The sequence below is a fragment of the Podarcis bocagei genome (assembly GCF_964188305.1).
Source record: "Podarcis bocagei genome assembly, chromosome: 13".
NCBI lineage: Eukaryota > Metazoa > Chordata > Lepidosauria > Squamata > Lacertidae > Podarcis > Podarcis bocagei.
The window spans coordinates 13,225,725-13,242,981 of record NC_138138.1 but is presented as its reverse complement, the minus strand read 5'-3'; the positions used below and the strand labels follow the sequence as shown (position 1 = coordinate 13,242,981).

Here is a 17,257-nt window from a genome sequence, read left to right as displayed (position 1 = left end):
ACGAGGACTTTCCAGCTCTTGTGAGTGGCACTGGAAACTCTGAAAATATGGTCGTCCGTGGCAAGGTTGTAGAAGTCTGGCCAGAATGCATGAAGCCGCCTTTCGGGAAGGGACTGTGTGCCTGAGGCACCTCCTCACAGGGGGAACTTTTATTATCAGAAGCAAGGTGTCGCATCCTGGGAAAAAGCCAGCTTTCATTTGCAAATGCTTCCTGCCTGGGAGATGGGTGTGAAACTCCTCACAGGCCTGGCCAGACGCCAAAAGGAAATCCCCCTTCCAGTGGGAGTTGGATTTCATTGTTGAGCGTATTTCCTTAAGCCTCCTCACAGCCCTGAGCTAGCAGAAGAAGAATAAATTATGCAAAATCAGTAAAGAGGGACATATTTGCATAATTTATTCCGGTAATAAAATATGCCTTTTTCTTGATGTAGAGTGAAAAAACCAACCACGGTCAATCTTTGGGGGGTTTGCAGAGGAACACCTTATTCCGGCCACAGTCCTGTTATGGGAGGACTTGGCAGCAGTAGGCTAGAGCCCTTTTCACAAGAATGAGCAATACAAGGTTGCCTTGACGCAGGAGTAGGCAACCTAAGGCCCGGGTGCTGGATCAGGCCCAATTGCCTTCTCAATCCGGCCCGTGGACGGTCCGGGAATCAGCGTGTTTTTACATGAGTAGAATGTGTCCTTTAATTTAAAATGCATCTCTTGGTTGTATGGGGCATAGGAATTTGCAGCGGTGCATTCCCCCCCCCCAAAAAAAAATATAGTCTGGCCCACCACATGGTCTGAGGGACGGTGGACTGGCCCATGGCTGAAAAAGGTTGCTGACCGCTGCCTTAACGCATCAGCTCTGGCTTACCACATTGGACTATAGGACCACTAACATTAAAGAGTTAGCATTGCTGCAGCTGTGCCTTTAACACCAGATAGAGCAGCACCTATTATACACTGGCAGGGAACTTCCGATTAAAGCCCGTTAATTTAATAGCACCAAACAAAGTACCCCCTGCATAAATACGCACACTTAGCTTTGCACCGTTTACACTGCACTGTTTTATTTTCCTGTGATTTATATACCCTTGCTTTGGTAGTGTTTCTTACTATACACAACTCTCCTACAAGTCCCCAGATGTGTTTCAAACGCATGGGTTAGACTAGAAATGGGGATGATGATAGTGGAGGCTTATACCTGCCTAACATCAATTTACAAATGGCTGACATTGAATCTGCTCCCCCGAGGAATAGCCCCACTGCTCCTCTGCAACCAGTTTCAGTCAGGCTGGCAGACAGCAGTCCTGAAGATCCTTCAGAAACTAAGTTTTGCCCCTCAAGCCCTTCTAAGTCTGGGGTTGGGCCAGGCAAAAGCTACGGTCAGGCAAAGAATCATAGACACCGAGAGACAACAGGACTGCTCAAGGTGCCCCGACTATAAAATTGGAGAAATCAAGAGATATATAGCCGCACCGGCAGCATATCTCTTCTTTCTCGTATCCAAAAATGCTAGAAGGGCTTTTACACTCGCCAGAAGCTTGGCTCTGCCCTCGCCGGTCCTGGAAGGAGCCTTTTAAAAAGTCCCATACGCTCAGAGACTCTGCACCTGTTCATTGAGGGATATAGGAAGCCCAGAGCACTTGTTCTTTAGATGTCCCTTTTATGAAGAGGCACGTAGTGAGACCATTGATCCCCTGCTGGTGAGGCTCACTGACCTCCTGGAAAAGCAAAAAAATTACCTTTTCCTGTTAGGCAAAGATCATAAGACTACCCGGATGGTCGCCAGATTCTGTGTACAGATCTGTAGGCGCAGACCATCCCCTGACTCAAACTACCGGTAGTTTGTGAAGAAAATCCCCAAACTTGATTCCATGGGTGACTCTGGGTCATATCTATGCGGTAGCTTATTAAAAAAACTTAATGTTTTAACTGTTTATATGCTTATCACATTTATAAATTTTAAATGTATTGTTGTACATTGTTTTAACTGTTTGTTTTCTTTCTGGGATTATACCCCCAAGTGTGTTTTATAAGCTGGTCTCCGGCCGTAATAAATTATCTATCTCTATCTCTAACAAAACATCCTGGCTTTCTCCCATGCAGGCTGCAGGTGCGCAATTGGCCGAGGGGCCCACCGGCCTGCTCAGCTCTTCCTTGGGAAGATTCAGTTAGAAGTGTCACTTGCTTTCAGCCGGGAATCAGCCATAGTAGCCCTTTCCCTGCCCCCTCCCCAACCCCACCTCTCACCCCCACTTCTTATGCCTTCCCAGCTGTCTGTCTGGCGAGGTGGCGCATCTAATAGCTAATCTCACAGGGCAGAAACAAAGATCTCTGCTCCTTCTGCGGTTCTTCCAACTCTGCCTGGGTCACAAGGGGTCTTGTGGGGAAGGAGTGGAGCAAGGCACTCTTGACAGCTGCTGTCGTGGGTCTGGGGGCAACCCCAGCCTTGAAACCTGTCCACACAATCTCTTTGCAGCACCCTCTCTCTGTCAAAACTATAGACATGAGAACATAGAGATCCTCCAGAGTGTTTTGGTTTTTCTTGTTATTTGTAGCTGTATTACAGTGGACGCTCAGGTTGAGAACATGATCCATGCGGGATGCATGTTCGCAACCTGCAGCGGTGCATCTGTGCGCGCGGAGGATGCGATTTGGCACTTCTGCACATGTGCAAAGCGCAATTTAGCGCTTCTGCGCATGCACGCCCCCCAAAACCCAGAGGTAACCCGTTCCAGTACTTCCGGGTTTAGGCGGGTCCGTAACCTAAAAAAAACGCAACCTGAAGTGTCTGTAACCCGAGGTATCAACGTGTCCTTGATGCTTTAACAGTGAGCCAGAGACGCGGGTGGCGCTGTGGTCTAAAGCACTCAGCCTCTTGGGCTTGCTTATCAGAAGGTCAGCAGTTCGAATTCGTGCGACAGGGTGAGCTCCTGTTGCTCTATCCCAGCTCCTGCCAACCTAGCAGTTTGAAAGCACGCCAGTACAAGTAGATAAATAGGTATCCCTCCGGCAGGAAGGTAAACGGCATTTCCGTGCGCTCTGGTTTCCGTCACGGTGTTCCTTTGCACCAGAGGTGGTTTAGTCCTGCTGGCCATATGACCCAGAAAGCTGTCTGTGGACAATCCACACATCAGATGATGCCACAGTCGCTATGTGAATGATACCATATTGTTGCTGTTTGGACTCTTGAGCCACAAAAGCAGGACAGCCAGCAGTCCCCTTTGTGAGAAGTTACTGGATTTCATCAGGAAAGCTATGGGGCATGCACCGATTCGAAACAAAGCAGCCTGAAACATTGGCAGCACATACCACAGGCCCAACACAATAATGGCCACAAATAATCATGAATGCACAGTAAGAATTTCTGGAGGAGCCCCTTGTCTCTGAAAAAGAAAAGTGCAGGGACTTAAATATATATTGGAGAGTAAATTATTGTGACCTGGAAGCTTTTTGCCCTACTCCCAGATATATGTTTTGGGCCTGTTATAGTTTCTCGGTAGCAAAGAGCCCCTTTGCACATGCACAGAGTCACTCTGGTTCTCATTATAATTATTTCACATTGTTCCAGACTAGAGCTCAGACTGGCGCTGAAAACAAAAGCTTAGCCCTTTCTGAGGTGAGACTCTGCAGGCCGTCACGCATGCTCAGAGGCCCTCTTGTCCAGTATTACTTAACTTGGTTTATGTGCGGCGTTTTTTCCCCTTATGTTTATAGCGTACCTTATCATAAATCAAAATGCCCAAGGGAGCTAACATTAAAATCTAATACATAAACAATATCACAAAGAATATACCGTATTTTTCGCTCTATAGGACGCACTTTTTCCCCTTCAAAAATGAAGGGGAAATGTGTGTGCGTCCTATGGAGCGAAGACGCCGTAGCCCCGCGACCCTCTCCCAGCTGGAGAGGTGATGCGCGGCTATGGCTGGAACCTCTACAGCCCCACGTCACCTCTCCAGCCAGGAGAGCGCACGCGGGGCTAAAGAAGCACCCCACGACCCTCTCCCAGCTGGAGAGGTGACGCGCGGCTATTGAGGCTCCTGCCATAGCCGCGCGTCACCTCTCCAGCCGGGAGAGCGCGCGCGGGGGGCTGCTTTAGCAGGAGCCTCTATAGCCGCGCGTCACCTCTCCAGCCGGGAGAGCACTCGCGGGGCTAAAGCAGCCCCCCGCGACCCTCTCCCGGCTGGAGAGGTGACGCGCAGCTATGGCAGGAGCCTCTCCGCTGCGCCTTTCCGCTGCTCCCTGACCTGCTCTTTGGGGCTGGTGGTGGGCTTCCCCCCGCCAGCCCCAAAGAGCAGGTCGAAAGGAACCTGAAGCCTGGAGAGCGAGAGGGGTCAGTGCACACCGACCCCTCTCGCTCTCCAGGCTTCCAAGGTAGCCGCCTGAACGCATCTTAAACGACACCTTGTTTTAGAGCAGGAAAACAAGAGGGGGAAGTTCTCCCCCTCTCTGTGCAGCGCCTCCTGCCGCTTCACTGAAGGGGCGCTGGGCAGAGAGGGGGAGAATTTTTTCCCCCTTGTTCTCCCCCCTCTAAAACAAAGTGCGTCCTATTGTCCGGTGCGTCCAATGGTGCGAAAAATACGATAACAATAAAGCCGTATAACCGCTCCCTTGTTCAGCGAACGAGGTCTGATGCTGGCACCCAAGGCAGATTTCCCGGGCTGAGCCCCGCTCCAAATTATACTGGAGCAGAAAGAGTATTATTTTAATAGACTCATTTCCTCCCCGCCCCTCGCTCCCCACCCCCCTGGTCTAATTATCGCTAAACGGCTGCCATTTGATCATAACTCACTCGCATCTGTATCCCCCACCCCTCTTTTAATTGCTGCAATTTGTTGATGAATGCAATTTGCATCAGGGTCCCTGCTGTGTGGCAAGGATCAATTAAAGCGCATCAATCTGGGGCATTTGGGGAGGGGAGGCTTTTTTGGGGGGGGGGTCGCCAGCTGTCATCTCGGCTGCTCCTACTCCCTAACAAGGAAAAGGGGGCTCGGTGTGTGTGGTGAAAATGTCCCTGCAGAGCAGATAAAAGTACAAATTTTGCCCTGCACCGTGAACATGCACATACTAATATGTAGCACTCATATAACATGTTTTATTAGTGTTCAAAGCGCTTCATCTTGGTGATTCATGTGCCCTGTAATGTAGGGCAACATTATTTCTCTCGTGGGCTTGGTAGTCATTCTGGAGCTGAATTTGAGCAGCTTATCTTTCTTGTCTCAGCTGGTCTGTTATTATAGGTCTATTATTATACTCATTTTTAATTGTCTGGTGGGGGGGGCTACCTTCCTCTTTGCTGTTTTGTATGTTTTGCAGAGGATTGCATACCCTCCAACATTTCTCCGATTAAAATAGGGACATCCCATTCCATACCCTCCAACATTTCTCTGATGAAAATAGGGGTGTCCTAAGGAAAAGCGGGACATTCCAGGATCAAATCTGATACAGAAAAATAGGGGTGGTTGGCTTTTGCTGCCCAGCTCCCCAAAGGACTGAGTCCTCAAGTTCATGAGGGGTCAGAGATGAATGGATGGAGGCAGGATCCAGTGAAAGCAAGGCAGATTTTTATTTTTCTGTTGAAACCAAATTCCCTCCCCTCCTAGAAAGGAGGCAAGAGAGACCCAGAACCAAGAAGAAACATCTCTTTGCATTTTGATGTGGAGGAGGAGGACATCCACTCTACAAAAAGTCAGAAATTACATCACACATAAGGTGGGGTTAATGTGGCTCAGGCAGGCTTGATATTCCTGAGGATTTAACAAGTTTTACATAGTTCCGGACACAGTTTACACAAATCATTCGCATTTGATAAGACAATCAGGATCCCTCAGTGCAGAGCATCTGGACAAAGAATGACAATGAATACAAAGGAGGCTCATAGGAGAAGAATCCCTTTAGGAACTTCCCCTGATTGGTCCCTGCCTACCTGTTCTCAGGCAAGGGGGATGAAGGAGGCAGAGGAAATATTGAGAGTCTTTAGAAGAGCCAAGATGGCTTTTGGATTGCTCTCCTGTACTATTTTAGACATGTGGTTTGTATACTTATGTATAGGGACGTGGGTGGCGCTGTGGTCTAAACCACTGAGCCTCTTGGGCTTGCCGATCGGAAGGTTGGCGGTTTGAATCCCTGTGACGGGGCGAGCTCCCGTTGCTCTGTCCTAGCTCCTGCCAACCTAGCAGTTCGAAAGCATGCCAGTGCAAGTAGATAAATAGGTATCACTGCAGCAGGAAGGTAAACGGTGTTTCAGTGTGCTCTGGCACTCATCACGGTCCTCCGTGCGCCAGTAGCAGTTTAGTCATGCTGGCTACATGACCTGGAAAGCTGTCTGTGGACAAACACCTGCTCCCTTGGCCTGAAAGCGAGATGAGCGCCGCAACCCCATACAGTGGTACCTCGGGTTACACACGCTTCAGGTTACAGACTCCGCTCACCCAGAAATAGTACCTTGGGTTAAGAACTTTGCTTCAGGATGAGAACAGAAATCGCACGCCGGTGGCGTGGCGGCAGCAGGAGGCCCCATTAGCTAAAGTGGTACCTCAGGTTAAGAACAGTTTCAGGTTAAGAACGGACCTCCAGAACGAAATAAGTTCTTAGCCCAAGGTACCACTGTAGCCGCCATTGACTGGACTTAACCGTCCAGAGGTCCTTTACCTTTTACCTATACTTATGTATGTGTGTTTACCTTGTGCAATTATTGGCATTCATTCTCTATTTGAGACCTTAGAATTCCTAAATAACAAACAGTGACAGCTTCTGTAACTCTGGGACTGGAAAATAGGGGCCCTTGGAGGATCTGGTATTGCCATTGCTGCTGTTTGAGGTGAGGGCCAGAGTATGTCTGTTGAGTTATGGCCAGTAGCCTCTTAATGTGGCTTGCAGGGGGACATATGATGGGAGAAGTATGCCACCAGCATACGGAACAGAGAACAGTCTTTTTGAATCTCTTCTCCCTTCCGGTTCTTCTCCCAGCCAACAGTCTCCTGGTTGTCTTGGCAACAGCTCTCCAAGTATTAGAATGTTTCTGCTAAACTCCAGGTTGATGGCCAGTAGAGAACCTGAGAACTTCCTGTTGCATGAAGCGTGGCCTAACAGCAATGTAAATAAGTACATAATAAAAAAGTGACAAGACCAGGATTCAATCCTGCATAAGTATACTCTCAGGATCCATGTCAAGGAATCCCTTGACAGTGCCCAGAGACAGTCGGGTCATGTATCCACAGCAGTGACCAGAAGAGGAATGACCGTTGGAAGGAGTGTAGAAGGAAGAAACACCATGGCGTATCTGCAGGAGCATAACCGGATGCCTTCATCTGCCCCAGCTGCAACAAAACATCTTTCCCATATTGGTCCCATACAGCCACAGCAGGCGCTATAACTTTCCAATGTTTTAACTTTACCCCCAAAGGCGCTCTCCTCCTTTGTCTCCTGAGGCAGATGGATACCAACCAATCGTCTCGTTGTGGTGAGTTTGAAATGGCTCCTTTATCATGGACAACGTCTAACTGCTGGGGTTGAGATTCACTCGGGTTCCTTAACTCTGCAGCGGTGGAGGGCCCACATAATCTGATGGATCTGGAGTAATCCCTGACCGTTCTGATGGGTTTTCCGGTTGCTCCATATGGCAGTCCTTTCAAAGCCCTGCTCCATCTTTGGAACGGGGGAAATGATCCAGGTTGTTGACATGATCCCTCCTAAATGCTCTCTTTCGTTTCCATTTGCCGGAGACCATGTTGTTTGGTTTTCTGACAATTTAAGGGGCGAGTGGGGATGGCTAGCGTGTCCAGGCAGAACGATGGGGGTGGAGACGCTCCTTCAGGTATACTGGGCCGAGGCCGTTTAGGGAGATGACTGAATCCAGGAGGAGAGATAATCCAGGAACAAAACAACAAAGAATCACATGGCAACTTAAAGACTAGCCAATTTTATTCTGCCACAAACTTTTGCGGACTTCCACCCACTTCACCAGTTAGTCTTAATTCATTACCCTTTAAGATGCCTCAGAACTGTGTTGTTTTTTGCTGCAGCCTGGCTACCTAGGTCTCTCAGGAAATCCAAGGATAAGTGGAAAGGCTTCTCTGCACACGGTTGCATTGATTGCTTCTGGGTATTTAGATGTGAAAATTACCCAGAATGCCTTCACACAGTTTTGGCTGGTGTGCCAGCCGTGCTTTTTTTCCTAGAGAAGACAGATCTAACCACTGTCTCACATACCTCGATTGCATCCAGATATGATGATTGCAATGTACTTTACCTGGCAGTATATATTGACACAATGCAGCAGCAGAAGACTGCAACAAAGGAACCCCTAGCAAGACAGATAAAGCTGTCTGTCACATTAAACCTAGGCAGATAAATGGTTCTACAGCTGGTGCCAAACAGATAAGAGACTGTCCCTGTTTGGGGTGAGATTCAATCATATACTGACAAACTCAGGTTGCACAATTACATTGATTTGGAGCTTTTGCATGACAAACCCACTTTCCCGAAAGATCAGACTTTTTGTGATAAGGAAAAGTGACAGGAAGATGCGCTAGAAAATGTGGAATAACTCTTGCTCAATGCAATGTTGTCAAAAATGTGAGAACCAAACATCCTTTAAAATTCACATGTACCTGAATTTTGTATATCAAGGGAAAGTGTGCATAAAAATTATATATATACCGGTAATTAAATTTCTATATCGCCATCTAAGGATCACAGGGCTGTTAAAAAAAATAAAAGCACAACATACTACTAATTAAAACAGCAATGGTCAAAACAAGAATGTGTTAATTAGAGAAATTTGCAGTGAAATGCTGGAGATTTTTTTAAAGAATTCAGATTGCAGTAGAAATGTGAATTTAAGAAATGAGTAACTGCGAGAACAGTTTATCTAACTTCCATCCCTACTAGTTTTAAAGGTGAGGGCAGGTTCATATGCAAAGAGGCAGCCCATGAGTGTGTACTTCCTGGATGCAGTGGTGGGCTGGACAAGAGCCAAGAAGTTGAAACTGGACCCGAACAAGATGGAGGTGGTTCCCAAGTCCAGGAATAAGCCAGGTGGCCTGTTCTGGATGGAGCTGTACTCCCTATGAAAATACAGGTGCATACTCTGGAAGATTTGTGTGCCTATTTGTGCTGCGAGGGGGACACATATGGCCTCCGGCAAGGACACTTTCCTAATATAAGGGGAAATGGCAAGTCCCTGCCCATGAGGAATTTGCAATGTAAATTTCAGCAGTGAGAGAAGTCAGAGGGTAACCAAGAGAGAAGGAATGGGGAATTAAAAGACAAGGCTGTATGAAAGGGAGCAATTACAGCCAGTTGTGAGCACTGGAATCGTTTTTTGCTTGTGGGGGGAGCATTAAGGGGGGATCAAACCACATTCTGTCGGTGGGTTTTGATAAAGGATTTTGAATAACCTAAGAGAGGTTGCAGCACGAAGGAGTTCTGGGCTCTGTATGTGGATCTGCCCTTCTTGGAATTCAAAACGCCTATTTCAGGTAGAGACCATAGGTGGCATCAAGCAGTACAGGTGCAAAACGTCACCTGAACCCCACAGGTTTCCTGTATTGGTGTGGCGGAACCTGATTGCTTATATATATGTACTGCCTTGTTATAAGAATTTTAAGGTCCTATATATAAAACATAAATGTTCATAAATGTACCAAGCAAGCACATACATAAATGTATAAACCCCACAGAAAAAAACTCCAGAAACCGTTTTGTCTCTCCCCAAATTGACCTCAAATATTTCTCTGCAAGATCGAAGGAAATGGGGAGCCTCGCGACTCTCTCTTTGCTCACAAATCCTGTCTCAAGGGCACATTTAAGATATGAATAGGGTGAGCCTGTGACCTGGATTCAGGAATTGAGCAGTTATCATAACAAAAGAGTGGCCAGGATGCCCAGGTAATCCATTCAGGTAAGCTGGCAGACAGGATAAAAACAACGCACTCATATTTCTGTTGTAGTCCACCCCTTCTCTGATGTATATATGATGTATGGGGGGGGTCTTGGGCTACACCCCTTCTGTGATGTATGTATGATGTATGGAGGGGTGGTCTTGGGCTCCAGGGTGGGCAGTTCAAAAGTCTATATAAGGGCTTTTGCGCACGGTTCGGGGTCCTCCTCCTCCTCTCTCCTGCGTGTGAGAGGAGACCCTGTTGCAACAGCTTTAATAAAGATCAGGCTTACTAGCTGCTTTGCTTCTCAATATTCTCTCTTTGGCCTCTGTCATTTTCTCCTACCAATGGAGAGCCTACAAAGGACTCTGTAAGGGCTCTTGTGTACCTGTGATAGGAATTTTGAGGTCTTAGATATATGGTAGTGCTCATAAGTGTACCAACCAAGCACGTACATAGATCAGCACAGGAAGACCGACCTGAAACTATTTTGATTCCCAAACTGACCAAATGTTTTCCATGCAAGGGGGAGGGGGGTCAGGGAGCCTTCCCATTGTTTCAGGAATTGAGTAATTAGCATTTTAATGGGTGACAGACTATCAGGAAAGACAACCAGGAAAGGCAATTAGATAACCTGGCAAACAGGAAAAACAACATTCAAATTTCTGTTTTATTTTCTCCTACCAATAGGGAACCTACGTAAGGACTCTATATGGGCTCTTGGATACCCCATAAGGGGGAAAGGGCAGATTTTTGTTTACAACATACCGCATAAGGGAAAGGGAGTTGTTTTTGTTTATAACAGCCTTCTCCTGTTCCTATGGGTCCTCATGCTGGGCTCCAATGTAGAAATAACGGAGGACAGCATGGGAGTTGGTAATGCAGGTGAGCTGTGCAGAAGCAAGCTAGCAAGCATGCTCCAAGCAAGCTGCCAGCTAGCTCTGCAGAGGCTCCTTTTATTAGCAGGTCAACAATTGGAAACAGTAGTGAAATCACCCTGAACTTAACGTATTTCCATCTAAGCACATTTCCAGCGTTAGCAAATACACGCGTCAGCAGGTGTTTCCCTCAGATGCCCCCCCCCGATACTTGATTACGTCTGTGTCCCCCGTCATGCTCCAGCCAAGCGATATGTCTAAGCAAACTAATTGTGAAAGGACAAAAGGTCGGGGGGGGGGGACCCTGTATTCTAGCCAAGAAGGCAAAAGGTCAAGGAAAGCAGGCATAATGCTCCTTGACATACGTCTGGTGCGAGGTTTGCCTTCGCAAAGCGGAGCGTTACCTTCACACTCCAACAGTAGGCAACATGGGGCACAGGTTGGCAACCCTTGCCCTCAGCAGGTGTGCCAACTGTCCTCCCGCCTTCCAGGAGCCCCCCAATGTGGTGAGCCTGTAACAAGACATCTTGGCACCTGAGGTGGATCCTGTGATGAATTTTGATGTCTTAGATAATGTTAATGGTAATGTTCATAAGTGTACCAACCAAGCTTGTACATAGATCAGCACAGGAAGACCGACCTGAAACCATTTTGATTCCCAAACTGAGCAAATGATTTCTCTGCAAGGTCAAAGTGGGAAACCTCCCCATTGTCTCTTTCCTCACAAATCTTAAGGGCACATTTAAGATATGAACAGGGTGTGAGCCTGTGACATGGCCCAGGAACTAAGTACCGCATTTATCATTACAAAAGACTGGCCAGGCTCTCCAGGTAATCCCATCAAGAAAGCAGGGTATCCAATCAAGTAACCTGCCAGACAGGAGATAAACAAGGACAGGGGAAAAACAACATTCAAATTTCTGTTTTAGACCGCCTTTTCTGTGATGTAGATAGGATGTATCTGAGGGGTGGTCTTAGGTTACACCCCTTCTGTGATGTATGTATGATGTTTCTGGGGGTGGTCTTGACCTACAGGGTGGCAATTTCAAAAGTCCATATAAGGCCTTGCGCACCATTTTTCTGGGTTCCTCCTCCTCTCCTTCGGGTGAGGGGAGCACCCTGTTGCAACAGATCAATAAAGATCAGGCTTACTAGCTGCTTTGCTTCTCAATATTCTCTGGTTGGCCTCTGTTATTTTCTCCTACCAATAGGGAACCTAATGTAAGGACTCTATATGGGCTCTTGGATACCCCATAAGGGTAAAGGGCAATTTTTGTTTACAACAGTCCTAACATGGTATCCCCCTCTGCGCCAGGGAAGAAGGGGTGAGGGAAGATCTACATCAGGAACAAGGGGGGCGGGGCAAGAAAAACTGACATTGGGATCTGCTGTGCCAGTGAATTCTGGAGCCTGAGGCGGTCGCCTCCCATTGCCTCATGGGTGAGGCGGCCACGGTCTGTGAGCAAGTTCCGCTGTGCCTCCAGCTCCCATGCAGCTGCCTGTAAAATGGACCTGGAATTGCTTGAAAGTCTCGAGGTGCCAGCATCATCACCTGCCTGTAAATTTGCCTAAGGTTGTAAATTACAGGGCTGTAAATGCCTCTCCTTTGTCCAGGCTGGCGGGGTGGGGGCTCGAGCCAGAAAGATCTAAAAGAATAGAGATAAACAGCCCTCGGCTGTTTTTCACTTTTTTCAAGCCGGGCAAATAACTGGTGGTTTAAAAAAACAACTGTGTCTTGCTATCTGCTTGTTTTTTGTGTGTAATGGGGGTGGAAATACTGCAATTGCCACTGGTTTTTTAAATGCTTGGATTTGCAGAAATAATTTGAGAAGCCTTGTTTAGCAATCCCCATCCCCATGGGAGAAATCAGATTTAAAAAAATTGTCTGTAATATTATTTTCTATTATTATTATTATTATTATTATTATTATTATTATTATTATTATTATCCCATCTAACTACTTGATGCATTTCCTTCCTTGGTATTTTTAAGTCACATTGAGTTATTTTTCTCAAAAAATGACTTATACTTTCTACCACCACCTCTTTTTTAAAAAACTTCAGAAAACTGGCGGTATTTTCATTCATAGTGTTTCTAGCTCCTTCAGTTTCAGTACCTACATTGTTGTCAAAAAAAGAACTAATTTTCAGGAGGGATTCTTATAACTACAGTGCTAGACTGGAGATAGTTTGTTATTCTGGGCATTTTAAAAGTCCCATTGATTTCTCTCTCTCTCTCTCTCTCTCTCTCTCTCTCTCTCTCTCTCTCTTAAATTCAGTATTTGTTCTTGCAAGTTCTGTACGTTTTGAAAGTATTGAGCTACAGAACTCAATATCTCAGAAGAAAATGTGGAGGAACTGTGTTAATATTGTTTTGAAAGAAATACATGTTGTTTGAATAGCAAGTCGAAAAGGAAAGGAAAAAGGACTCCCTCTCTGGTCCAAAATTATACCAGTGAAATGTAAAAAGGTTTGCAGTCGGTTTTTGTGCAGAAGGATTGAGCTCAATTTAGTTCTGGTACTCAAAAGCGAATTTCTATGCCAACCATTCTTCCATTCCCATTAAAAATAACAAAAAGTCCTATGACGCATTAAAGACCAGCAATTTTGCTATGGCAGAAATTTTCATGGACTCCAGCCCACCTGTCAGATGCTGTAAATCTTGGTTTACAGGTATATAAAGGAGAAAATTATGAGAGTTGAATGGCATTTGTATTCCAAAAGATAGTGAAAGCTTAACAACATGTGCCTTTTTCAGTATCACATTGGTGGTAATTTCTAGGGACAAGAAAGATGGGTTTCTGCTTTGAGAAGGGAAGAGCCAAGAATCCCATGTTTACGCTGGGTTCCAGGGCCCCTATTAACTTGGAGTCAGTCTTGACAGAGGGATCTATCTTTATTGTGTACCTTCCTTGGTGGTGTGTTACGTTTTTATGAATATTCAGTTGCCTTTTTTTTTTTTTTTTGTATTGATGGGGTTTAAAATTTTACATTTACCAGAGATCTTCATGTCTAGATGAGGGATTTGATCCCTGGTCTCCCACTCTAACCACACTGATTCTGTCTGTATAGTTCAAGCTATGGTTTTCCCAGTAGTGATGTATGGAAGTGAGAGCTGGACCATAAAGAAGGCTGATCGCCGAAGAATGGATGCTTTTGAATTATGGTGCTGGAGGAGACTCTTGAGAGTCCTATGGACTGCAAGAAGAACAAACCTATCCATTCTGAAGGAAATTAGCCTTGAGTGCTCACGGGAAGGACAGATCCTGAAGCTGAGGCTCCAATACTTTGGCCACCTCATGATAAGAGAAGACTCCCTGGAAAAGACCCTGATGTTGGGAAAGATGGAGGGCACAAGGAGAAGGGGACGACAGAGGACGAGATGGTTGGACAGTGTTCTCGAAGCTACCAGCATGAGTTTGACCAAACTGCGGGAGGCAGTGGAAGACAGGAGTGCCTGGAGTGCTCTGGTCCAGGGGGTCACAAAGAGTCAGACACGACTAAACGATTAAACAATAACAATAACAACAACAAAAAAGTCACCGCTTTTTATTTAGCTCAGGGCGGCCCAACTTTTCATACCACGTGGGCCACAAGAGCACTTCAACAAGGACTCATGGCTGCACACTGCTTTGTCGCGTAGAGCGAGGCCAAAATTTGACACCCCCAAGCAAGCCGATCAGGTGCCTGGGGCGGTGCACGTGCCCTGCACCCAGGGGCGGGGCCTGCAGCCCATGGCGCAAGCCGGGACAGGACGCTCTGTGGGGCCTCTGAGGAGTCTGCCTGCCTCCTGCCACTCAGCCATCCTACAGCTGAAGGGGAGCCAGCGGGGCCAACCATTTGGGGCAGCACGGAGCCTGTGGGCTACTGTGTCACTCCCAGGAGTGACACGTGGCTTAGGGCACTGCAGGCCCTGCTGTGAGTGCCGCCTGGCATTTTGTCACGCCCCTCAGTGCTGACACCCAGGGTGGCCCATCCCCACCGCACCCCCTTCCTCCTCCAATGCCCCCAACCCAGCCCTCATGCTGCCTTCCCAAAGCCGGATAAGAAAGGTGTTGGGCTTTGGGAACAAGACATAAGGCTTCTCCCTGAAGCCTGGTTAGTGTTTCCCCCCAGCTTTGGGAAGGTTCTAGGACCTTGTCAGAATACCCTGCGTGGGTTGGTAGCAGGGCATCAAATGTCGCCGAGGGCCACCCAAAAAAAGACCTCATGCCCTTGCAGCACACATTGGTCCATCCTGATTCAGATACCAACAAAACTTGCTTTCTACCTGCTTAAAAGTGGTTAAGAGAGGTAGACTCGTAATTTGGTGAACCGGGTTCGCGTCTCCGCTCCTCCACATGCAGCTGCTGGGTGACCTTGGGCTAGTCACACTTCTCTGAAGTCTCTCAGCCCCACTCACCTCACAGAGTGTTTGTTGTGGGGGAGGAAGGGAAAGGAGAATGTTAGCCGCTTTGAGACTCCTTCGGGTTGTGATAAAGCGGGATATCAAATCCAAACTCTTCTTATTCCCAGTGGTGTTAGTGCTTTACATCACTATCCAACCCCAGTGCTGAGCCGTGATAGTTTTCCTTCTCACTGACAAATCGAAGCATAGCCTATTCTTGCTCCCCACGCTGACATCCATACAAATGTGCTTATCAGCCAGTACCGCCGGGGCTGCTCTGGGCCTTCCCAGAAAGAAAGATGAAAGTTATTGATTTTTGCTGCTCACAACTGGGATCTCATTAAGATAGAGGATCTAGCAAATGGGGACAGCGAAGGACTTTTGTTGCGGCTTCCCCTCCTGCCCCTCTTCCTCCCAGCTGTCAAGGCTGAATTAATTTTTTTTTTTGGATGAGGGTGGGGAGAAAACCGGTGCAGCTGGAAAACATGATCAACAGGTCAATTTAGCAACTTCAACACTAATTCTTCTTGAACAGCCGGTAAGAAGAATCTTGTCTCCCGGAGACAACAAAAAGCGAACATAGTTCAGTGGTACAGAACGTGGACCTTGCACTCAGAAGGTTGTCTCGTATGTTCACATTAGCAGCTTGAGAGGCAGTGAAGTCATGGTGCTTCAAGCACAATTTTGTTCACATCAGAGAGGCAGGGTGGGGATGTTTTCACCCATTGTGCATGCTTTTTTGTTGTTTCCCCCCACCCCCTGCAAACCCCATTGGAACTCCATTTCACAAAGTTGTCATTTGCACACGCACAATGGCGATCTCAGATGTTCACATTTGTTAAGTTTTCTAATTGGATTGAACCTCGTTTGAGAGAAAAATGCATCAAGCAGGAGTATTTGTTATGTCCCCAGCTCCTAGCTAACAGGGTGGCCTAATTTGTGAGTGTGTATGTGTGTGTATGACACGTGGGTGGCGCTGTGGGTTAAACCACTGAGCCTCTCGGGCTTGCCAATCAGAAGGTCGGTGGTTCGAATCCCCGCGACGGGGTGAGCTCCCGTTGCTCGGTCCCTGCTCCTGCCAACCTAGCAGTTCGAAAGCACATCAAAGTGCAAGTAGATAGGTACTGCTCCGGCGGGAAAGTAAACGGCGTTTCCGTGCGCTGCTCTGGTTCGCCAGAGTCAGCCACGACTGGACCTAATGGTCAGGGGTCCCTTTACCTTTACCTTATGTGTGTGTGTATCCATATACAAGATTTGCATATGCACAGCACATTGTATGCAATTTGTGGCATAGGCCTGTGCCGCAAATCATTTAGCAACACCCCAGGCTAGTTGGACAAATGGTTTGTCCTGATGATGTAAAGCAGTTTCCTGTCTTCTTTTGTGTGTCATAGAAATGGCATTCATTATGGGTAGCATTAAACTAAGTTTTACTCAAAATAGAATTTCTGAAATGAATGGCCCTAACGTAGTCATAGTCATTAATTTCATTGTGATTACTCCCAGTGAAATTTAGTTGAACACCACCCTGGGTGTTTATTTTAATTATGCTTTATACCTGAGTGGTGGTGCATTGTATTTCTGCTTCCTTTGGAAGAAAAAGAGCAATAAACATTTAGAATTTCTTTGTAAAACAAAAACAAATGCTCTCGATATTTATATTTTGAGCAGGCTATTCTGCTTTTCAGTCTTGCTCAGCTTTGGAGGTATTTATGCCAACCTGTATCACTTGAGCATAGCCAAATATTTTAAGGATGGATGCCCATAGCTCTTCTGACAACCAGATGCCACAGACAAGCTTTGGCTGATGAGCCAATTGTCCCTCCTATGCCACAAAACAGTTTCCCAAAAAGAAATGGGACCCAACTTTGATCCACCTCTGATACTTTAGTTAATAGCTTACTAATGAACAGAATCACCCAGCTGGAAGAGGCAATATTCTGTGCCTGCCATGTAGCTGGTCTGATGGCAGCGACGTATTGTGACCTGATGGATCTAATGCAGGGGTAGGCAACCTAAGGCCCGGGGGCCGGATGTGGCCCAATTGCCTTCTCAATCCGACCCGCGGACAGTCCAGGAATCAGCGTGTTTTTACATGAGTAGAATGTGCCCTTTTC

The 17,257-nt window shown here is 46.9% G+C and overlaps 1 long non-coding RNA gene across 1 annotated transcript in view; it reads left to right on the top strand.

Annotated features, from left to right (window-relative positions):
- Positions 1-16,354: 16,354 nt before the first annotated feature.
- The window catches only part of LOC308571412, a 93,098-nt gene continuing 92,195 nt past the window's right edge, over positions 16,355-17,257 (top strand). The window contains exon 1 of the long non-coding RNA XR_014001402.1: positions 16,355-16,369. This is a non-coding gene — a long non-coding RNA (uncharacterized lncRNA). The remainder of the gene's footprint in view (positions 16,370-17,257) is intronic.